This window comes from Aedes aegypti, chromosome 2 (assembly GCF_002204515.2).
Source record: "Aedes aegypti strain LVP_AGWG chromosome 2, AaegL5.0 Primary Assembly, whole genome shotgun sequence".
Classification (NCBI taxonomy): domain Eukaryota; kingdom Metazoa; phylum Arthropoda; class Insecta; order Diptera; family Culicidae; genus Aedes; species Aedes aegypti.
Window position 1 is genome coordinate 135,226,551 of NC_035108.1, and position 25,272 is coordinate 135,251,822.

Genomic DNA, 25,272 nt, shown 5'->3' on the forward strand with positions numbered 1-25,272 from the left:
TTCATCCGCTCAGAAATGAGTGCCGAGTACACAAAATCGGCCTCTCTTCATGCAGCATAGATTCTGTGCAAAGGGGGCTGTACACAGTTTTGTGCAAACGGTGGTAAACAAACCGAATGAGTGAAATGCGCACAGAGGAGGAACGCTTGGAATGCGGAATTCGCATCCATGTTTGTTTTGCTTCTGAAAACATTAAAAAAACATTCCGATTTTAAAGTTTTTCAGAGATTTTTTCATTCGAATAGCCGAAGCGGAAGCAAATGGGGGAAAAACTTTTTCATTTGCGACCATCTTCCGGCTTTTCGCTGGAAAAAATCCCTGAAAACTCCCCATCTTACCAACGGCCAACTGTTTGCTGCCGCGCGGGAGATGACTGACAGTTCCATTTCCATCGATCCGCGCACAGCCAATGGCCAACACATCGGTTACACATAGCATGAGGGCGACTTACACAGACTTTTCACTCAGCCAGAGAGTCCTGCATTGGTTGCCTCATTCTGTGTAGTTTTAACACATGCGCTGCGTTGAGCAGGCATAGCGTGTATATCTATTAGATGAACTACCGCATGGACGGAAACGTCGAAAACTATTGGTTGAGTTTTGTTCAAAATTATATAAACTAAGTATAAGGTATTGAACTCATTTTGTCGCATCTAAACGATGTTCTATTCAATATCATTCGTATTGCCGCAGATATAGAGTAACAGTAGACAAATACGTTTCCGAACCATAATATACAGCGCTATGACAGAGAGAATAATCACACCTACGCTGCACTTCCATCATTGCTCAGCGAACCTGTATAGATAGGCAACTCGTTTGTGACGACACTTCTGCATTGCATTGTAGTTTGATAATGCTTCAACTGGAATTATCTTTGCGAGCCTTTCAGGCATTATTGTACGTAGTGTAGTGCCATCGGTGCGGTGGTCGGAAGCAGTGTATCATCGTATCGTACAGGGTTGAAAGACAGCTGAGGATAACATCAGAATTCCATCAACGGCCTTCCATTCGGAAGACGGGGACGGGTGAGTGATTGATAAAATCACGCTAAAGGCATTGGAAAACGGGAGCAAATCAGCGACAGAAGCGACATCCTGAATGGCTTTCCCGGGATTGCCTTTGGACTAAATTTGGGTTATCTTGTCACCGGTTGATAAATCCATCAAAGTGTTATTTCTAATAGGTGAATGAATGAATTTGAAATGGAAATTATTTTACTTCTACCCCATAAAACAAACATAATACACCCAGCGAAATCGATATAGCACCTCCCTGTTTTATCACTGGTACGTTAACACTATTTGGCAAATAAATTTTTTTTTTTTTTTTTTTATCGAAAATCAAATGTACGGGGAACTAAAAATTGCAAAACTACAACAATTACCTACAATTTATAATGTTTTTGTCTTATAAATCTTCATTGCGTGAAAATAACTTTATTAATCCCGATATTTTTATATATAGATTACTATGGGAAAACTTTGGAAAATGATCAAAACACTCCAGTTCTGTAGTGCAAGTACAAGCTTATCATATCATAGTAAAATGTCGATTTTCTAACCATAATAAAGGAAGTTTTTTTTTTGAGGCACTCCGTGCTCGTGGCCACTACTGTGCCGGAATCAGTTTATCTGTATCTTCCTTACCGATACAGTTCTATTTTTAACTAGTCTATATTTACATTTACATCTCCTTTCACTCTCTTCTGCTCTCGAGCAGGTAGAAGAGTGCTCTGCTGTTGGTCCAATCGATTTCCATAATCCATAGTCCATTGCTCTTGCGGTGGTTCGTTTTGCCGTGTTCCTGAGTCGTTTGAGGCTTAGCTGCCTGCAAAGTGGGTCAGTTTGTCTCAGTCACCATCTGATACTGACGTAGGATGGATGTGCACCCCTAAGCACGGTCCTCCGTGTGGCGTCTTCTGGTGGCTGGACGGGTTATTTTTTTGGAGGGGATGGGAATTGAGTCCATGATCTTCCGCTTATGAAGCGAAAGCGTAACCTCAAGGCCACGGACCCCCCTAATAAAGGAAGTTGCTGAAGAGGGCAATTCAATCCGACGGATAGGAGCAAAGTTATTCTTGAATGTGTTTGCTAATTTTTAGCTCCATGCTTCATGAATTTATGATGTAATGCACATGGTCCTCAAAATGATACCCAAAAATACTGTGCGCTTATTCCACACTACATATCAGAAAAATAAACTCATCAATGTTTGTAAAACAGCAGAAAACAGGGTGCTATTCTGATTTTGCAGAGTGTACCGCCGAGGAGCCGCACTCTGGGCAGATGGCATGGAGCGCGGTGAATCAAATAAACTGACTGAAGCCGAATCAATGTCCTACTATCGCGGGTGGTTTGGTTTCTGATAAACAAAAATGCTATCTATCGGAACGATTGATAACGGAAGAAACATGGTTTTACTAGCGATCGTAATTAAATCGAGCTCCATAAGTATTACGATGGGGTATACCCCTGACTGACTGAGGCCTGTGAGCGGAAACAACTGCCAACAGGTGTTGTTTGTCACGTTTCATCCATGCGATCAGTGCTTTGGGTCAAAAGTCGTAGAAGTCAGGCTTTTGTTTTAGTAGTATTATAGATAAAATAGACATTGCAAAGTTTTGAAATTCTACGGTTTTGAATAAATAATGTTTAAATTGAATAGCTCCATGTGTTTGAACCTGGTATGGAAAAACTGATACAAAATTGCTGTACGTCAAGGTGAGCCGAGATTCTGCTGTCACGAGCTGTCACTGTGAACCCGGATCTTGAACAATGAACAAACACGATAAAAGCGCGTTATTGATCAAAACATATTATTGCATTTCATTAAAGGTGACAAAAATCGAATGCGAATCAATTCATGTAATCCTTGAAATCTATCCTTCCTTGAATTATGGTTTTCTAGAATTCGGCCAGAAAACCTCTAGAAATTCCACCCTCGTATCGCACAAATATTCAAACCAAGAATATGGGTTCTGTCAATAATTGGTAAAATTATTTCTAAAGAAGTGTTTTAAGGAAGATTAATACAAATTTCTTCATGAATATCTTAATTAACCTTCTAATACCCAAATTTTTATTTTCGATTTAAGTATTATTTTTCGTTATCTAAAATCGTTCTAAACAAGTTTTTATTTTTATTTGCAAATTTTTAAATTTGGTTTTTTATTTTTATAATTTTTATTTTTGAACATCCCTAGTTTTTTTTTTCATTTTTTCTTGAAGCCTTTTCTAGTTGTTGATTTTTGGCAATCATAAACATTTTAATTGTTACGGTATTTTTGAAAATATTAAATTTTATTTTTTTTCGGAGCGTGTTTTATTTTCCGTGTGACTAACGGAAAAACAGGTTTGAAATGATTTTAATACCACCAGGCTCTTCGTTTGTGATAGGTTAATCGTAGAAAAATATAAAAGGTAAGATTTTTTATATTACACGTTAAATGAAGTCCAGGCATTTGTAGTTTATATAAGAATGCAATTTTCAAAAAAATTCTAAAAATACAAAAAAATTTCAAAAGCCATAAAAAACTTTTCTTATATTCGTGTTATGAGTCAAGGTATAAGCCAAAAATAAAATCATTTTGATTTCCGAGCTACGAAAAAATACACAAAATTCCAAAATGTACCCCGTCTAAAGGCGGGGTTGGGTATTAGAGGGTTAATCTTGTCCCCTTCCCAGTTGTTTTGCTACATGTTTCTCCACAGATTCCTTTACCGCCATTTTAATTACGGAAGCAAAAACTACCCTAGGGGTTTGAAAATTCGAAGGCAGGACACATTTCAAAAACATTATTCTTTCCAATTCTTGAATAATCTGGAAATTCAAAGCAACATTTCTCAAAAAACAGAAGAATTTTTTACGCTATTTGTGAAGTATTTTGGAGATATTTCTTCTATAGGACTTTTTACGAACTTTGCGGAAGAATTTGCCACAACATTTTCGGGAAAACTATTTCAAAAAAAAAATCACAGAACAATTTCTAATGAAACTTTTAGCGATATATCTTAGTATTAGATTTGACTGAATAAATTATTTCACTGAGGAATTGCGAGGGAAAACAGAATGTTTGGAAGATTATGTTACATAAGATTGTTGGGGTAATCCGGGAACATTCTCCAAAATCAATTTGCTAATAAAAAGTATACATATAAGGAATGGATGTCCACCAAGAGGAAATCGTTATGAAAGTATGAACAAGTCCTACAATATTATTTGATTAATTTCCAAGATATTTGCAAAAGTTCTGTAGCCACCTTTCAATATTCATTGAGGAATTTAATTAATTATATTTAAATCTATAAAGAATCAAAAAGTTATTTGAAAAATATTGCTACAAATCTGTTAGAAATTAACCCCTCTACTGGCAGCTTCATTTTTTACCGGAATAAAAATATTGAAACCTCGATAACTTTTTTGTTTTTCGATATCCATGTCCATGTCAATATCTGTCATTGGTGATCTGGTACTAAAGATACAGTCGTTGGGGGTGACAATGGGTCAAAAAGGGATATGTGCGATTTATTTTTTGAATAACTATCGCAATTCAACTCCAATAAACTTCAAATTTGGTGTGTTTGTACTTTGATAGTACATTAACAACTGTTCAAAAAATTAAAGACAAATATTTATTCACAGCGGCACCACAAGTGAATGAAAAATGACCCAATCTCACCCCATAGAGGGGGTGACATTGGGTCACTGTAATTGAACTAACTTGTTTTTGAGAATATGATTTCAAAACCATTCACAACTGAAAAATATTGACAAAAAACGATGCAAACAAGACAAAAAGATATCTAAGATGTTTCACAAGTATGATAAACCCACTAAAAAAAAAAAGATTGTACTGAAAATTGAAGAGCTATGAGAAAAAATATGTAAACCCAACATTTATCGTCAAGTTTACATAAATTTTCTTGGTTTTTCCCTCAAATTGTCTTCAAAGTCTCATCCCCATTGCTATAAAGCCCATTCAGTTTCCCCAAAGGGGTACTGAAACAGTGATTATTTTAAACCTTCGCAAATAGTTGAATTTCGGTGCGACATTCCACGATCAATAAATTTCAGGCAGAAGTTGACGTCATAATCCCAGTATTTCAGCGATCCAACTCATTTGTACTTCCGTGAGATGTTTTTATAATATGAAAACACTGATAAATAATCAAATTTAAAAAAAAAACACCTTTTGATAAAAAATTACGATGTTGCTGCGCACGAAACACAGTTGCTGGTTTGAGAAGTTGTCAAAATGCGTTGTATTGTTATTCTATGCACGGAATACTCAAGTAGACTTGTTTGATGTTTCAGAGATGCTGTAAAGAATAAACACATCTTAATGAAAAAAGAGAACACCCGGCACCGTAAAATGTCAAAAAAGTGGACTTGGAATTTCATTTACTATCGTTCTTGCTTGACCCAATCTCACCCCCATTTTTGATGTTTTAGACATCGTACCGAAAAAAATGATTTTTTTTGTGAGAAAATCAAACAGATTCCGGAAAATACCTGTAATGTGTAATGAAAAGACTTTCAACATTCTACTAATACAACGATAGAGGCTAGAGTACATGCGTGATACTTTGTACAGGAGAAATTTAATGTTGTAAATTTTATCTAGTTTCAACATGCAAGTTTATTGATGTAGTAAACCAAAACTACTATTTCTTAAAATGCATATTGTTATGAATTATGTGTAATAATATGTTCCCTAACATATGAATTATTAATTTTAGTAATATAAGCGTTATTAGCTGAAATATTTCACAAAACATATTTTTCCGTTTTGACCCAGTCTCACCCCTTAGACCCATTGTCACCCCCATTGACGGTATTCCTATGTTCCTTGGGGGACGAACATTCTCCATATAAAATGTCTTTGGTGGTCATTTTGTTTTACGTAAATTTATATAAAAAAATGTGGGCTATACCAAACTAAATGATAAGGAAACATTTTGAAAAAATCATAAACATTGGTTAAGTATTCCAGGAGATATCTAAAAATTACGAAATGATGTTGTTTGAAGATTTCAAGATCTTTATTTGGCCAGCGTGGTACCAGACACATGAATGCTCATTACTCGAAAACGGCTACACCAAATTGCTTTATTTTTTCGCAACATACTCTCATACTGTTCCGAAGAGTGAATATTCGAATACGATAAACATTCTATAGCCTGAGTTATTTACGTGGGTTATGACTACGCGTCGGTCCCCCAAGGAATTTCGGAATATCTTAGGATCCAGTTGAACAATGATCAATATCGACGCAGATTCTAAGACTAGAAAAGTTATTGAAGGATTAAATATTTTTATTGCGATAAAAAGTGAAGCTGCCGATAGAGGGGTTAATCAAATAATTTATGAAATAATAAGTTTTCTTGGACAATATAGTTAAAACAATATTTTTTTTCATGCAAAACTACTTAAAAATTGTACCAAACATAATAAGAGAAATTATCGCTGGTATAAAACACTATAGTCGATTTTGTTACTTTTTTTTCACACCAGGTTATATTTCTGGCATCCATCTGAAGAAAACTTGGCCTTGCCGAAATTCGTTAAATTTAAGCCTTATTGTTCGACAAACAATCCCGCTATGTATTGTCTGAGAAATTCCTTTAGTAATGTTGTCTATTATTTTACTATTATTTTTTTTCGGACATTATACGAGTTGAAGTTTTTGTGAATTCTCGTAAGAAAAATCATCATCACTGAACTGGGTTGCCACTAAAAACATGAGAAATCAGAATGCAGGGAATATGCTGCAGTAATCAAACGATCGACAGCCGGACGGCTAAGTTTTCGGTTGTCGCGCGATTCACCGAAGTCAGAACCGCCACGTTGTAGCTATATAATTGCGCGGTTCAAAATTTATTAAAGTTTGAAAATTCAATCGCACATGTCTTCTCTACCATCCTTACCATAAAAATAGCGTTCTGTAAAATTTTCCGCTGTTTTGGTGGTAATTTGAAAGTGGCTTAAAAACAAAGTAGGTTTATTTGGAAATTACTTTGGAAAAATTTTGAAAAAATAATCCAAACACGTCAGTACTGCAATGTAAGTACAAGCTTTTTATCCCATAGTGAAAACTCATTCTTCAAACCATAATAAAGAAATTTGCTACAGAGAACAATTCAATCTGACGCATTGGAGAAGATATATTCATAAGTTTGTTTGCTATTATGTAGCTTCATATGGAATAATAGCCCTGCAGACATCTACAAAAATCCCAAACAAAATTATCTCAAAAGGGATTTTTTCTTCAGCAACGTTCTTCATCAAGGTTTGAAGAATGAGTTTTCACTCTGGGATGATGAAATTGTATTTACAATACAGGGGCCGTCCATTAATTAAGTAAGACAATTTTGGCGGTTTTTCAACCCCTCCTCCCCCCATGGTAAGATTTTTTGTATAAAAGGAGTATGTAGAGGATTTTTTTCTATAATTTTTATTTTGTTATTTCAGCTAATATCCAGCCAAGTTTATATCAGGTAATGTTAGAACAATAGTGCTTACATAGGTACAAAATTTGTTATAATTGAGTTATGTTTCGTTGGTCTAGTATTTTTGCTTCGCTATATAATATACGGACACCCTGTAATAAAAATTACAAAGACAATCTTAGTTCGAGTACGCGATTCAATTGCGAATGAATATTAAAAGATTCGTTAGTAAATTGGTGCTATTATCCAGAAATTTAACCTCTTTCTAGATTCTTCCTGTACCAGGTAGGTACTGCACTTCCTGATTTCCTTGCAGCTAATCGTACACTCACTCACTGCAGTGTGCTGCTTATGATTGTATTCTCTCGCTCTCATTTCATGCGCTATCTGCTTTGATGTAGGTACGAGATTGTGGAAAACGGGCCAAGCACCTAGCCAGAGCAAGGCACGTACAGTACGCTTTCGGCTTTGACGGTTTCATGCTAGATATACGTTTGAACGTCATAGTTTGAATTGACGCTTTTGGTGGTCATCTTCTAGCACAATATCGAACAACAGCCACGAAAGTCCATCAACTTGACAGGATTTAAACAAAGTGGAATGTCAGCCTAATATCTTCACAGAATTTTTCACATCTTCTATTGTTGCTCTTATAAGTCTTGTAAGCTTCAAGGAAAGCTGTTCTAGTCCATGATTTTCCACAGCTCAACGCGGTAGATACTATCGTATGGCGCCACCTCTCTAAGCCCATCTCTATGTGTCCCGCTCCGATACCATCCTTCAGAAGTTTTATTATTCTTCAGCTGGTGAATGGCATACAAGTGGGAGCTGGTTGGTTTCCACCATCCACAGTACAGACGAAGGCATTTCCTCCTTTGTCGAGACTTCCATTGCCTGCGTTCTCAGTGCCATTCAGGTGTTCATCGAAGTGCGGTTTCCACCTTTCGATCACGTCCGTCCGTCAAGATGCTCCCATCCTTATCCCTGCACATCTCGGCTCGTGACACGAAGCCGATGCGGGATGCGTTAAGCTTCTGATAGAACGTCCGCGTTCCTTGAGACCGGCAAAGCTGATCCATTTCTTCATACTCCGTCTCCTCCTGGCAGCTTTTTTTTCTCCCGAAAAAGGCGGGTCTGCTGTTGTCGTTTCCGTATTCTCAACCAGAATCTGCCTACATTTCTCGTGAAACCAATAGTTCCATTGACTCCGCACCATGTACCCGACGTTGCTCTCATCTGCATCGAGGATGGCTGCTTTCACTATACTCCACCTGTCTTCAAGAGGGACTTCATCCAGCTCACCCTCTTCCCGTAATCTTGCGACATCCGGTTGCTAAAGTCGCTCTAGGTCATACCGGAGCGGCCGTCAGTACCGTACTTTGTTAACAACGGAGAGTTTTGGGCGCAGTTTAACCATCACCAGGTAGTGGTCAGAGTTGTAGTGATCAATGCTGGCGCCACGATAGGTCCTGATGTTGATGATGTCGAAGAACGTGGTTCATTTGTAATTCCATATCTCAACTTAATTCTAAAATATTTGAACACTTGAGTAGCATTCGATTTCGAACCACCATGATATTTATAGAATTTGTGCTTGTATTGAACAAGAAATCTTTTTATCACCAGCACAATTCCCTGTGAGACTGTACTTGGTAGAGGGAGGAAAAAAATTGCGCTCATTTTTTGATAATATGCAGTTCTAACCGGCGGTCACGTTAGTCGTTCAGTCGGTCGCTCGGTCCGCTTGTTAGATTCTATAGACTCAGCGCCGACGTCGTCATCGTCGTTGTCGCTGCACAGCCCTTTAGTACATTTTCGCCATCGTCGTCAGTTGGAATCGTTCGTTCAGCTGGTTCAGAAGCGTGATAAAAAGAATCCCGCGCTTCAATCCGCCGGTCGGTCTCTCGGTCGGGTGTGCGTTTGATTGTGACTTTTGTTGACGTTGTAGGTTGCGGTCGTTCCGAGAGTAGGGAAGAAAAAAGACGAGATTCCGTCGCCGTCTACTGTTGGACGAGTGTCGTCATCGTTTTCGCTCGCTTGACTTGATCGACGACGGTGTTATTTGTTTTGACATTCACATTCGTCGCGGAGAGGTGCACAGTGGTGGACGAATTAAACTAATATAAATGCTGTGAATGTGAGAATGATATCAGTATGCTAGGAAACAACTTTTTTTAATTAGGAATACCTTATTTTAAATTGAATAGTAAAACTAGAAAATGTTTATCCTTTGACTGATACCCATTTTTCTATGTCAGTTGTAAATTCGTGCTGAATACTAGTTAAAACTATGTTTTTTTTAAGTTCTAAGAAACCCCTTTTGACATATTTATTTATTCAACTGATAAAGTTCAAGTTTCACTATGACAAGGGTTTTTTTTTCTCGGTCAAATTAGTTAAAACTTAGAAGTAAGTTACGCTTGTCTATATGGATTTTCCACGCCTAGTTTCCAGTGTCCATAGCAAGTGTATACTATCATCACAGATTTAAATATATGATAAAAAGTCTCAAGTACAAAAGATTTTAGGATTAAGACTACATAAGGTAGACGGGATAGACCGTCGAAGTTTTAATTCACAGTCGAAGTCTTTTTTCACATCACAAAAAAACTTTTATTTTGAGATTCTGTGTCGGTTTTAATCATTGGTCTCCTAATATTGGAGATAATCCAATGTTCCTCAAAGGAATCAAAATAAAACTTCTTCGTCCTCAATTTTTGATACTATCAAAAACGGTTTTATCTATTTTTTTTACAAATCTAAGTATTAATATGAAAAGCAACCAATAAACTTTGGAAGAAATCTGTACATTCTGTAGACTGAGATATTGACCATCAGTCTCCCGAGGAATTTCGGATCATCTCCGGAACCGGATGACAAATGAACAAAACATGGTCCACAGAGTTCACTACATTGTTGGTATGAATAACAAACATTTTGAACATGTAGTACCTACGTACTTTTTTCGATCATGAGCTTTTACTACATACACACAACAAATCCGTTACCGGATTCATCAACAAAAAATCATGAAATCATAAAATTTTGATTTGATGCGTGATGAAACAATAACTATAACATTATAGCATTATAACATTATAGTATAACAAGAATTTGTATACTCAGGGCGTTACACAAAACTAACTGCCATTTTTTTTTTCATTTTAGTCAACGCGTCTTTTGCAATCGCTGGTGTTTCCCAGTGAAATTATAAAAGAGTTTTGTTTGTGAATGAGGGTATATTGGAGATAATTTTCTTGGGAATTTTGCCATCATATCGATAACATTATTGCAGGCATTTTCGAGAGTTTCCTGATTGTTTCACGATCCAATCAATCTGCCGGTGCTGTTCATTCGTATTACACTGCGGAACACGTTTTTTCTCAAGCATCAACATACCACTATTTATTTAATCAACGATTGCTGAATCCATTGCCGTTTTTAGAAATATCATAGCACTTCTAGTTTTTGAGATATTCCCGGTTGAAAATGCAAAATTTGACTATATCATCCAACTTGCATGCAAGTTTGCCAGCTTGTATGGCAATTTATTTGCTTAATTTGCCGCAGAAATCAGACTTCATGTGTTAAAAAACACTTATTATAAGAGTTCATAATATTGCTGGTGCTCAGAAGTTAGTTTTTGATGGTTTAGAAAAGTATTGTATTTTGCCATATAACAGAAACGAAGAATTTTGTATGGAGACTGTAAACATGTTGAAAAAATCGATTGAATCTAAATCCAATCGTTCAATTTCAACCAAATAATATTTAAAATGGAAGTTCAAGCCCTATTATGCATGCTTGGTGGATAAGATTACAAAAAAGTTTGATAAATCATACTTTAAATTTTATGTGAACATCAATAAAACCAGTGTTTTATACAACTTTGGCGACCTGTAGCTAAAAATTGTGACATGCTGGAGCATTTCTGATAACGGCATCAGATTCAGCAACCCCGAATCTACTAGAGACACGTTTGGTTCTTGAGAAACTTGAATACTGGGCAAAGATTGACGTTAAGTAATGATTTTTCTAGACCAGTTCTTTGGCGATTTTAACTGTGATGCATTCTCCACGTCTTACGACAGAGCAGCCCACTCAAGCTTCCGGCTGACGGATGTTCCGATTCCCATTTCCACATTCAGTATTTTGTGAACTCGTGATCGATCTGCATATGAATCCAACCACCCGCTATTCACGTTTGTGCTAGAGTTGAGGGAACTCGTTAGGGTGACATTTTTGGAATGTTTTATATCGAAACTATCGGCACAAAAGTCGGATTGATTTCAATCTTCATGTTGTTTATCTATGACAAATATAAACTGGGATCCTAATTGACGAATTTCTTCTTGTTTCATGTTTTCATGACTCAACTTGCTACTTTTCATCACCAAAAGCGGAATCGTAAATGACAGATATCAAAATTAATGAATAGTTTTCATGAACTGTATTCATGATTGCAGATCCTGCTTCATGATTCAATGACCGAAATGGCAAATTTTCATATCAAAACTACGAATCATAAATGACATATAACTAGATTCATGAATAGCGTTAATGTTTTCATGAGTTTTTTCATGGTTACAGCATGCTTTCATGATTTGATGATTTAAATTATCACTATTCATCGTTTAGAATTGAACACGTAACGTACAGCTGGCGTTACGGTTAGATGATTATTGTTTCATGACTCTTTTTAGAACTATTTTCATTTTCGTCGTTGTTGTAGTTCTCGGGACTCTACTGAATACCCTGATCTTTTAATGGGAATCATTCGGCTGGTGAGAATCATGCTAATTTGGTAAAAATCCTGGTACTCTGGAGAAGATTCTACCCCATTATCCCGAATTTAATTTCTCCGAATGTCATCACCCCGGATTCCATATCCCCGACCCATTACCCCGAATCCCGAAATCAAGGGGCAATGTCATTCAAGGTAATTGTACATTCGGGTAGACGGCATTCGGGGTAATGGTATTCGAGTAATGGGGTAGAATCCTGGAGAAAATGTTGAGATTTAATGGGAATTTTCGCGAATTCTGGTGGTAATCGTTGAAATTCAGTGGAGATCCCCTCATAAACCCCAAAGTTCTTACTGAAATTATGAATTTTCATACTGGTATTCCAAAGATTTCCATCGAAATCTCGAAGTCTCCTGCCGGTATTAATAAAAAAACTTGCCCGGAAGGAAAATGTTCAGTACAAATAACTATTTTTTGACTGCCTTTTTTTCATGAATTTACTATGTTTACTGTACATTCCAGTACGTTCTTCTTCTTCTTGGCATTACTTCCCTACTGGGACAGAGCCGGCTTCTCAGCTTAGTGTGGAAGAGCTCCACAGTTATTAATTAACTGAGAGCTTTCTTTGCCAAAGTGGCCATTTTCGCATTCGTATATCGTGTGGCAGGTACGATGATACTTTATGCCCAGGGAAGTCAAGGAAATTTCCATTACGAAAAGATCCTGGACCGGGAATCGAACCCAGACACCTTCAGCATGGCTTTGCTTTGTAGCCGCGGACTCTAACCACTCAGCTAAGGAAGGCCCCACGTACGTTAATGATACATTTGAAAAAAAAAATCATCAAGCTGATTTCGAATAAAGGCATGGTGAACTTAAGTTGCATTTATGATCCTGAAAAGTGTCGGTGCAAACGCTTAAGTTTACCCGCTAAAGTTTTGGTTTTTATCGTACATTTTTTTTTGAGCACCGAAAACTCCAGTGTTTTCCAGTGGATCCCAAAGGTATCGAAGGTGAAAAGCTTTTTACTAGAGTTACATGATTGCGATAAGATTCACAAAGATTCACAACAAATGGCATGGGTCATGTTGTATTCTCGAAGGTTCCAATCGAAGAACTTAAGATTCTGACCGGAATTATAAAGATTTACACAGAACTATCAACGATTATGAACCGGAAACCGTTACTTTCTGAACCAAATCTCAAACATTCCTCAAAAATTCTAAAAATTATAATAAGATATGATATTCCGCGCAATAAACACAAAAATATATATCTAGCTATAAAACAAGCAATTTAATATTGGAATTGTGTAGCAACCAGAGTGTCGTATTTCTCATGTATACCTAGATGAGCTAGTGTGCCATGCGATATTTCATATCGAAGCTCACAAATTATGTGAGACACGAGATGCGGATACGTACAAAATATATCTTAGTGAGCGAGTCTCATGAGACATCTCGTGAGGCTCGTCAACTGCACTTACTAGGAGTACATTTATGCAATTATGTTTGCCTAGTACAATAACCCCACGGAAGCATACGATTTCGGTCTATGCCTATGCTTCTTCGGTGGCCAGCCCAAGTTTTTCAAATCAGAAGCTAGAATCTCAACAGCGTTGAACTACATCAGTCCTTTCAAACTGCCTGCAGGCAGTTTAATCCATGATTTGATCCCTTTTGGAACCTTTGCGAGTCTCAAATGCACTGTCACATTGAGATTTTCTCATGAGACGGCGCATGAGCCAGTGCAGATGTGATCGTTTGAGCTAGTACATTGCTACATGAGTTCTAAAACAATGTGTCTCACCATAGCACGTGCTCAAGCGCTCGATTATTTTTGTGCGCTCATGGCAAGCTGATCTCAAGCTCTTGATATGAAGCGTGTATACATGATGTCTGGTAGCAACATGTTAATTTTTAATCACTTGTCATTAGTCAATTATTAAATGATGGTCATAACAGTTTGTTAACAAATCGAAGAGATTTTTCTTTTATTCTCCCCAAATGAAAACATAGTAACTCATTTTCATCACGAGTTAGTTAATATTTACGAAAAAAGAACATGATATGATTAACAACAATATAGATATACATTTTATGTAAATGTTGAAACAATAAAGAATGTGATTGAAATGAAATGGATGACTTAACGTAATTTATTGAAATGAACTGATATGTATTCAATTTTATTACAAAACTGTTAAAAATAATCAAAAAGGAACATGTTTAAAATAAATATAACATATTATGATATATTTTTGTTCAAATATTTTCTGTGGATTAAAAATTATATCACAATAAGATATGTAAATCATATTCTGATAACATTTTATTTTATTTTTGTTATATGCCTCTAGTCGAGTTGTTTGTTTAGCACATGATTTTTTTTTTCAAATATCTTGTAAAATAGTTTTCTAAAATTATAAAATTGAGGGGACCTTAAAATAATGTTTTCTGTGATATTCTCAATTAAACAAGGAATTCCCAATTAAACAACAATCCTATCCCTGTTGCAAATCTTAACCAAAGAAAGTGTAGTTTTATGTGAAACTGTTTCTGAGATATAGGCGTCTAAAGTTTCTAAATTTCACGTTCTCTTTTCCTTTTTCACTACAACCCCTCCCCGCCAAGACCCCCCCCCCTCTTTTCAATTTTCTTATATTTTGAAGTAAAACTGAATTGAATGTTATTTTGAAAACAGCAGAAAAATCGAAAATCGATCGAAATTTCATGAAGTTATTACGATTTGAAATTTGGGCTCATTTTCCACCGCACAGACAGAGGGTTAAGATTGTTAAATTTAATGGAATAGTTAAAATTTGAGTAAAAATCATGAGCCAGCTTTAATATTTCGAAAGGTGTTTTGGGATTTCCGTAGAAATTCTGATATTTCGGGAAGAATTTTGTGATTCCGCTTAGATACCGTATACCGAATTCGGAATTTCCTTGTGAATCATGGTACCGTAAATTCGGGTGAAATTGATCAGTAGGGTGAAATTGATCACCGTGTCACTTGATTTTATTTCTTCCTGATGGAGCACAAATATCAATGTAAGCTGCAGTGAATGGAGTTTGTTTGTCGTAACTATTGTTGAATTGTGTGTTATTAAGTGTTTTGCGTTAAAGAATGTTTATTTCTATGAAAATAATGTAAAATTCCAATAGCATGTGCGGTGCAATATTGACAAACATCCATAAACTTCTAGTTCTAAACAAGGATTTGAACATGGTATAAACCTGAAAGTTTGTGAGGATGCTTGAGATATATCCCCAAACCAGATTTCATAACCAAAACTCGTACCAATTTGGTCATTCGGTAGAAATAATTGAATTTCTGTTCGATATCGAAATATTCCTTAGGAAATTGCATACATTTAGGCGTTTTACGCGTAATTCTTGAAATTTAAGTACCGTAAAACGGGGTAACTTTGATAGTTTTTTCGAAGAAAACTTGAATATTTATACATGCTGAATCAAAGAATTATAATTTATATTTTTAAAACAAGTACTGGTATCCTCACTATCGATTGCAGTTGATAGATTTCCAAAAGATTTATTCTTAATGAATATATAATTTTTCATATAATCGAAAGTCGGTTTTCTGTTTTGGGGTAACTTTGATAATGGAGCATCAATCGAACAAAATTGAATGAATTACGGAACATTTGTAGGGCGTTGCATACCTTTAGGCGTTTAACGCTATATGTGAATTTCTGACTTAGATTACAGAAATGGTCCCAGTTTGTAAAAATAGTTTTCGCTAAGGGTTTTGAGACCGAATTCGAATTCTACTATAACAAGGCTATCAAGTATAAGTGACGAATTCATTATTACTTCATCAAATAGTGATCGTAGAACAGATTGTTTGAGAGCATTTCAAAATTGCTAGAATTTTATAAATTTTTAATATTTGCATATAAATCCTGAAATGTACTTGATTCCAACGAAAATAGCTTTAACATGAAGTGTCATACTAATACTCTTTACTTTTGCATTCGGTTTGCTTAACAGATTAGCAGGAACTTTGTTTTTTCGTTTAGTATGTTGAGAGTCTCGCATTATCAAAGTTACCCGCATTATCAAAGTTACCCCCATTATTTCTATAACTATTGTATTGTTAAGAATTTAGCAAGCATATTCGGATTCAGGGACCTCAAATTTATTATACAGAGTTAGTTTGAAGACTAACAATAATCGCATTGACAAGTGATCAACTTCACCCCGAAATGAGATTTCCCGATTTTTTATTTTAGAGATATTTCTTAGCACTAAAATAATATTTGTTAGAAAATTTCGGTACATGAGTCAATGAGACTCACCTTCGTACTTGTTTTCCTGCATTAAATTGTTTGGCATTGTCAACATTATAGAAAACAGACAAGAAAAACCGTGAAAAATGATCAATTTCACCCGAAATTACGGTACACTTCTTCTTTCTGGTATAACTCCAACTGGAACAGAGGTTGCTTCTCAGCTCAGTTCTCTTATAAGCACTTCCACGGTTATTACTTGATAGCTTTCAATTCCAATTGACAATTTTGCATGTGTATATTTTGTAGCAGGTACGAAGATACCCATTGTTGTTTTTAGGGATCCTCGGATGTCAGATGGAATTCAGCTATTTATAAAGTAATTCTGAATTTTACGTGATTTCCTTCGAATTTTGAGATTTCAGTAAAATTCCTGCAAACTCTTTTCAGATTCTTTGGAGATCTTGTAAAAACTTTTACTAGAATTAAAGATTTCCCCTAAAATTCTGACGAACCTGGAAATCAATGGAATCTTGATTTCCAGGTTCGTCAGGATTTTAGGGGAAATCTTTAATTCTAGTATAAATCTTATGAATGTCGATAAATATTTCTGGATTCCGATGGGAATTTGTATGATGCCCTTACGAATCTTTCTAATTTCGATGAGAATCCTGGTATTTCAATAGGAATCCTCATTGATTTCTAACGATTGCTACCGAAATCACTTCAATTCCCCAAAAAAAGTGGTGATCGAATGGAATACATGAGTTTAACAAGAAACTCAGCAATCTAATTGGACTCATGAAAGTTTTTACTGGAATTCCTAGAGATTCCTTCCAGCGTACCAAAAAATCCTTCGTAAATGCCAACACTTTTGTGAAAATTAATTTTTGTTTCTAGTAGTTCTATGGATACTAACAGTAGACCTAGTGAAATAATTTGAATACCACAGAAATACTTAGAATCCCATATTCATTATCCGAATTCAATATGCTGTTAAAATCGCAGAGGGAATTAAAAACTCTACCGCTTTTTAATTAGAATCTCAGTACTAGATCGCAAAAAATGCTACACCAAAACAAGACCGAATACAAAAATTATGTAATATCGTTGCAAATACAGAAAATGCTAGGTTTTGCTAACATAAATACAAAAACTGCATAAGACTCTTACATTTTTTTGTATTTGCAACAATATGATGTAATATGTCTAAGGTTTTAAGCAAAATTGTATAAAAATCTTGCATCCTCTAGTAGTAGAAACTTTAAAATTCCATGTGCTGTAATTTCAAGATCTCTTCATAGGATGCAGCATTCTAGCTAAAGTTCCAAGTCACAGGTGGTGGCGAAGACGGAAAACTATCCAGAAAAATCTTTGATGTCAAGCCTTCATTAAATAATGCATATAAAGGAAACTCCGGATTTGTCGCAAATTTGTACTGCTACATACTGCTGTTCTTATATTTCTTGCTTTTTGAACTTGTTTTGTTTATTTCTTCCAGCCAAGTTACATTGAAAAAAGCAACGCTTGTTTTACGTGAAAATGTGAATTTGACCAAAATTGTAAGGTATAAAACCAATAAAAAACAATACAGTGTTCTGTTACAATATATTATATTGTTTTTGAATTGTATATTCAAACAAGAATAATGTTGCTTCGACATTCAATTACAATACGCTGTATTGTATGCAGTACGTTATATTGTACATGGATGGTTTATTCCATTCACTGAATGGTACGTTTTTATCCGGGTGATTTCGGGGAAATAGCCATATCTTGATTGTTTCTGGACGCGTCATAAATTTACTGTATAAGGCATGCTTTCGAAAATCCGAATTATCACTGTGGTCATAGTTCATTTCCGTAGGTACACCTCAAAACAAGATTAGATTCAAAGTCAACTAGTACTTCTTCAAGAGTTGAAATCGGTCAATATTTAACAAAGTTACAGCATTCCGAAGTTGGCCCAGTTATTTTGACAACTCTCTGTATGTAGTAAACGCTTATGTTCGAAAGTAGAACGTACTACATGTCCGAAATGTAAAAACATTTCTTCTTCTTCTTCTTCTTCTTCTTGACATTAACGTCCTCACTGCGAAAGAGCCTGCTTCTCAGCTTAGTTTTCAATGAGCACTGCCACAGTTATTAACTGAGAGCTTTCTTTGCCAAAGTTGCCATTTTCGCATTCGTATATCGTGTAGCACGTACAAAGACATTTTATGCCCACATTTTAGTCAAGGATGGCTTTGCTTTGTGGCCGTGGATTCTAACCACTAGGCTAAGGAGAGGCTTTATTTTTACCAAAAGTGTATTAAAATCTGTAGATTTCGTTTTTGAGTAGATGCTACAAGTAAAAGTTCAGCGCACACGAATTGTTTAACAAACATTTTCTATGGAAGCGTACAAAGCTTGATTTCATTATTGATGTGACTATTATAATGATGCTTGTTGCAAATTTAATCAAACTTTTCTCATAAAAAATGAGTCTCTCCGCAATTTGATTCATATACCAGAAATTCGTCCTTTACTGTACTCTGCCCAAGCAATTATGGATGATTGCTGTAATTGATCGGGTCGACTTGGATCGCTCTATCGTCACCGATCGAATCGTGTGGGTGATTGCCTCGTGGAATTTTGCACATTAGAACGTGCATTGAATTGATGGAAAATATCGCACAACAGGGAATCGCAAATACTGTGCGTGATCCGAATATCACCCTGAATTGATTCGTCCGAAACGCATGTCGTCCAGTGCCGGTGACCATCAGTGGGAATATACATTGTTGAAAGCTGCGGTACTCATACCCCTTTTACCTGTGAGGCGTTGTTGTGTTCAGTCGGTGCTGAATGCCTTGAAGCAATTACGACAAAGTCGACGGGTTTTTTGTTACATAATACCAATAAAAATATGATGACGAAGTCGTTGCCGTAGCCGTCGTCGTCGTTGTCGTAGTAGGTATACTTTGAAGGCGTAGCTGGCCGAAGAAGCAAAGAAGCTTAGAGAGTCTATAAATGTAAACATCACGAGTACAAGCGGCTGAAAACAAATATTGATAGCTAGGGAAAGGTGCAGCAAAGTTGCTGCCATAAGGATTCTTAGGTTTTTTTTTTACTTAGATCTTTTTCGTCCGTGGATTTGCAGCGTGGATTCTCGGATTTCAGTTCTGGTCCTAGGATTCTAGAATGGATCTTGGTATTCTATTGAACCTTGGATTTCAGTGTGGATTATGATTATCCAGTAAGGATCCTCGGTTTTTAGTGTGTATACTGGGATTCTAGTGTAGAATTTCAGTATTTAAGTATGGATCCTAAGAAGCCAATGTTGATTCTGGGATGCCAGTGTGAATGCTGGGTTTTCAGTGTGGATCTGGGATTTTATGGCAACAATCGTAGTAAGAAGGAGCAGAACTTTCGAAGTTTAGGTACCGGAAGAAATGGGTGTTGATGAGGGATTCCAGCTATAATTCGCACGAAGTATTTCGGCAACACTCTAAAATTATGGAGGGTCTCTATCGGGGATTATTCTGAACAGTCATTGATATGGGAATGGCTATGGGAATTCCTTCAAACATTCTATTCAGAATTTTTCTGTGCTTTCCTCTAGCTATTCTTCTAGCATGGGTTATACTAGGGATTCCAACAGAAATCCTTGCTGTGATTCTACCAGGGATTTTATCAATAATGTCTCTAGAAATAGATCCATAGATTCAACCAGACATTCTCCCGGGGAAAATCCTTCAGCCTTCAGGTGTCATTCTTCCAAAGATTCCTTCAAAGGTCCCTCTACAAATTATTTAGGATTTCCTCCACTGATTCCTTCAAAGATCAATAAAAAAAATCCTAGAGTAATTTCTTCAGTAATTCTTCATGGCTTACCCCAAGGCTACATCCAGGAATTTCTCCAGAGATTGCTATAACAATTTCTACAAAGATTCCTTCAGGAATTCCTCTATAAGTTAGTTCCAAATAGTCCATGACGTATTACACAGGAATCACATCACGCATTCTTTCATATACTTATCAAGGAATCCTTCAACAAATTCATCACCTGAAATTCCCTCAAGGGTTTATTCAAGGGATTTTCAATATATTATTTTATAAATTCCTCCTGTTTTTCCTTCAAAGATTCTTTCTTGTATCAATGACGGGACTCTATAGGGCATTCGTCTTGGAATTACTTTAAGAATCTATCATAAATTTCTCCGAGGATTCCTAAAGGAATTTATCCATCAATAGGGCGATATTCAAAACTGAAAAGGCAATAGATGGCTCTTTTTCAGTGGTAGTAAAAACGAAATCCTGAAGCAAAGAAAGCTCTACGGAAGATGAACTAAACACAAAAAGTTATGTATTCACTTTACACTTGATTTCTAATCACTACTTTTTTGATCCAGTTTCCAAATTGCAACGTTTTTCATTATTTTCCATACGTTTTGACAGTTCCCCGACTACCATTCTTCCATGCGCTTGTGTTGAAAGTTTGAGAAATTTGAGAATCCAGCGTAGCGTGATCAGTGGGAGGAATACAAACAACAGTGTCGTCGCTCGGTGGCCGGTGAAAGAAACTGAATTTTCGAAAGGTTGTTGCCTGTACTTTTTGCCGCTGGCGCCAACTGTTAGCGATTAAGAACGAAATAAACAGTCGATATCCTATTCCTTTCAGTGTTTCTTGCAGGATTTTTTTCCAAGGAATCCACCAGGAGTTTCCTCGAGGAATCCTTCAAGAATTCCTTCAGGGATTGCTGTAAAAACTCTTCCAGAGATGCATTAGGGATCTAGTGATTTTTGTATTGATTCTTCCATGGATTTTATAAAAAAATGCTTCTTGGATTTTTCCAGAAATTTTCCCAAAAAATCTTCCAGGTGTTACTTTAGGGATTCAACCTGAAGGCATTAATAGAAATGCTTTAATTAAGTCTCTGAGTAAATATCAGTGGAATCTCTTGGGGAATATTTTATTGGAATTTTCTAGAAGATTCCTGATGGAATACCTGTAGAGAATGAAAGAATTTCGAGTTCAATCATTCGTGGAATTCCTGATCGATTCTCTTGCGAAAATTGTTGGTTAATTCCTATTAAAAACTTTGAAGTAATTTCTGGTAGAAGTTCTGGCAAAACTCTGGTAGATTTTTCGGGTGGAAATTAAACCGAAGCTCTTGTGATATTCCCAGTGTTAACTCTGAAAAACTCCTGCTGAAATTCTTTAAACAGCTTCTCTCTCGAACAGTTACTGTTGAAGTTTCTGAAGAAACCACTGGTTGAATCTTTATGGGAAAGTGTGAAATCCCAACGAATTTCGATATGGGATCTTGGAAGAAACTCTATAGGTTTTTTTTTAATTCGCGGTAAAATATTAGTGGAATTTCTTAAACAATCTCTAGTTGAATCCCTATGAGAGTTTCAGTTGAAATTCTTGGAGGATTCCCTCATGGAAGTCCTGGAGAATTACCTGGGTAAACTTCAGATAAAATCCATAAAGGAGCCTCTGGCGGAAACTATAGAGAAGGAGGGTTTGTATGGGGGAATTTTAGTTGGGATTTTGAAAGGAAATCCTAGCGGAATTTTCGAAGGAGCTTGTGATGGAATTACTGGGAGGGTTTTCCTGGTGAAATTACTGAAAAAAAATCTCAGACTCCTCCTTCTTTTAATTCCAGGAGGAACTCCTGATAGAGCCACTGGAGGATATACTGGTGGATTCCCAAATTACTGCTGAAATCCTTATGAGAAATTTCTGGTAAAACCGCTGGAGGAATTCCTGAAAGCCCCGAGAATATCTGAAGATATTCAGAGAGAAATTTCTTGAATAAATCTGGAGGAATCTCTTGAGAATTATTGGGATCAATTCTTCAAGGAATTCTGGGAGGAATCTTTTGAGAAATTCCGGAAGCAACCTCTTGAGTAATTTCGGTGATGAAATCCTTATAAGAATTTTCTGGTAAAATCTCTGGAAGAATTCCTGAGAACCCTCGGGCTTCTTTGAAGATACTTCGGGAGAAATTTCTTTAGACAATCCGAGATTAATTTTTCATGGAATTTCGGAAGGTATCCCTTGATAAATTCTGGGAGACATCCCTTGAGGATTTCTGGGAGGATTTTCTTAAAGAATTTCTGGGGGACTCTCTTGAAGGTTTCCCTAGAGAAACCTTTTGAAGAAAATTCTTGTGGAATCCCTTAATAAATTCCAGGAGAAAACCGTAGTGAGTAGCCTGATAGAGCCCATAATAATCCTAGATCGATTCCTGAAGGAGCCATTGGAAGAATTCCTGATAGAATCCCTGAGAGAGCTTCTGATTGAATTTCAGAAGGTGTCCATGAAGAAATCCCAGGATAATGGAACCCATGGAAGAACTTCTGATGGAACCCCTGCAGAAATCATGGAAGAACCCTGGAGGAATTCCTGATGGATTCCCAAGAGGAAAAATTGATAGAACTCCTGTAGGAATTCCAGGTGGAATCCCTGAAGAAACTATCTCTAATATGAGGGGTACTAGAGAAGATAAAAAAATAAGCAGAATGGCATAGAGTTTCAGAAGTGAGGGATGCAAAATGAGGAGTGAGTTATGAGGAATGAGGAGTATGAAGTGCGAAGTGAGAAATGAGAAATTTGGAGTGAGGAATTACGAATGAAAAATGAGGAGTGAGAAGTGAGGAATGAGTGAAGAAGGCTGAATGAGGAGGGTTCTATCCCGTTAGGCCGAAAGCCGTTAAGCCGAATGTCGTTAGGCCGAATGCAATTAGGCCGAATGCCGTTAAGCCGAATGGGTCGTTAGGCCGAAAGGGTCATTAGGCCGAAAATGGCCAATTGTTCTAATGAACCGTAAGATCGAATGTGTAACTAACAGGTATAAATCAGGACAATTTGCATTACCTAGAAGCCCACAATATTCGCAGTGATATATTAGAGTAAGGAGTTAGGAGTGAGGAATGAGGAGTAACGAATGAGGAATGAGAAGTCAGGAGCGATTAGTGAGGAGTCCGGAATGAGGAATAATGATGATAAAGTTGATGATAATGTTGAAACAGCATGTTCTAATATTTTTGGCATATATGTATGTTAACTTTAGTATGAAAGAATTCAAGGACAACAAGGATGAATGAAAGATAATATGAATTTATTTATTTTAGTGTAGAACTAGCCCTCGTGTGTTAAAATACACTCAAATAAAGATATAAAAAAAAAAATATGAATTTATTTTTTCATTGACAGGTAATAGAAGAAACAATCTTATAATTATAAGAGTAGATCAATGTTAGGATCGAGAGGGGTACTGGAGAAGACATGAACTAAGCAGAATGGCATATAGTTTTAGAACCATCGAAAAACTAATCAGACGGGAAGAGCCAAATGACAAGTCAGTCTTGTAAAGTGTTTTGAGCGATGAAGTGGCGCTGGAATTGCTCCTGTTGCAATGCGACTAATTAAGCCATTAGTTTTGAATGTGCCGGATCCTTCCACCGAACACTACAGAACTCATAATGGAAACACTGGAGGAACGCCTGATAAAATTCCTAGAACTTATGGAATCCCTAGAGAAATTTTTGATGTAATCCCTAGAAAAACTTTTGATGTAATCCCTGGAGGAACTCCTAATGGAAGCTCTGATAATATGTTTGGTTGAACTCCTGGACGATCTCGTGTTTAAATCCCTACAATAACTAATGATCCCTAGAGAAACTACTGATGAAATCCTTGGAGGAAATTTTGATGGAGTTCCATCAAATCCAATCAATCCTCTAGGAATTGCTCTAGAAGTTCTTTTGGGAATTCCTCCAGGGGTTCTTTCAGGAATGTCTTCAGAAAGCTTCTTCAGAAAAATCCTCCAGGAGTATCTTCAGTAATACCTCCAAGTGTTCCTTGAAGATTTCATTCAGAAGATCCTTAAGGAATTTCTATAGAAGTTCCTTTAGGAATTCTTCCAAGAGTTCTTTCAGGAATCCCTCCAGAAGAATCTCCAGGAATTCAGCCAGGAGTTCCTTCAGTAATACCTCCGAGAATCCCTCCAGGTATTCCTCCAGGAATTTCTCCAAATATTCCTCCAGGAGCTCCTTCAGGAATTCCTTTAGGAATATTTTCAGGAATTCCCCCATAAGTTATTCCAGGAATTCCTCCAAGAGTTCCTTCAGGAATACTCCCAGGAGTTCCTTCAGGAATTCTTCCAGAAGTTCCTTCAGTAATACCTCCAAATTCTTCCATGAATTTCTTAATGAGTTCCTATAGAGATTCCTTCAAGCGTTCCTTCAGGAATTCCTCAATAAGCTCCTTCAGGAATTCCTCCAGGATTTTTTCCAGAACTGCTTACATTAATTCCTCCAGGAGTTCTTTAAGGAATTCCTCCAGGAGTTTCTTCAGAGTTTCTTCAGAAAAATACTTCAGGAATTCCTCTAAGAGATTGTTATGTTGGACTGTTATGGTTCTGAGCTTGAAAATTCATATTGATAATAAATCTTCGAGCTGTTTAGTAGAATACCTACAAATAAACGAGTAAAAAGAAAAACTAAAGACGGCCTTACAGTTGAGATCGAAATACGCGTATCTGTCAAAGGATATAAACTCTAACGGAATTGAATGGTATAGTACTAAATTCGTTTTTTTTTTGTTTGTTTATTTTAAAGCATGCATTTATGAAATTCGGTCCGTAGATAGAAAAACCAATAAAAAATACAGGCTATTCTTGATGCATTATTTAAAACTGTTCTTAGAACGATCAAAATTGTTTAATTTTGAAAGCCTTATTTTTCGCCTTAGGAATATTGTAAGCTTTCATCATCATCAATAATATGCATGCAAAATAGAGATTTAGATTAATAATGAGGATTTGTTTCT

At 36.4% G+C, this 25,272-nt stretch overlaps 1 protein-coding gene across 10 annotated transcripts in view; it reads left to right on the forward strand.

Moving 5' to 3' along the window:
* LOC5577718 (high affinity cAMP-specific and IBMX-insensitive 3',5'-cyclic phosphodiesterase 8) overlaps positions 1 to 25,272 on the forward strand; it is a 730,891-nt gene that overhangs the window by 324,644 nt on the left and 380,975 nt on the right. For 2 of the 10 annotated variants that reach the window (XM_021842498.1, XM_021842499.1), the window contains exon 1: positions 9,260 to 9,588. The exons of the other annotated variants lie outside the window; for them this stretch is intronic. The gene's annotated coding sequence lies outside the window, so the exon portion shown is untranslated. Of the gene's footprint in view, positions 1 to 9,259; positions 9,589 to 25,272 lie in introns of those variants that run through there. 10 annotated transcript variants of the gene reach the window in all.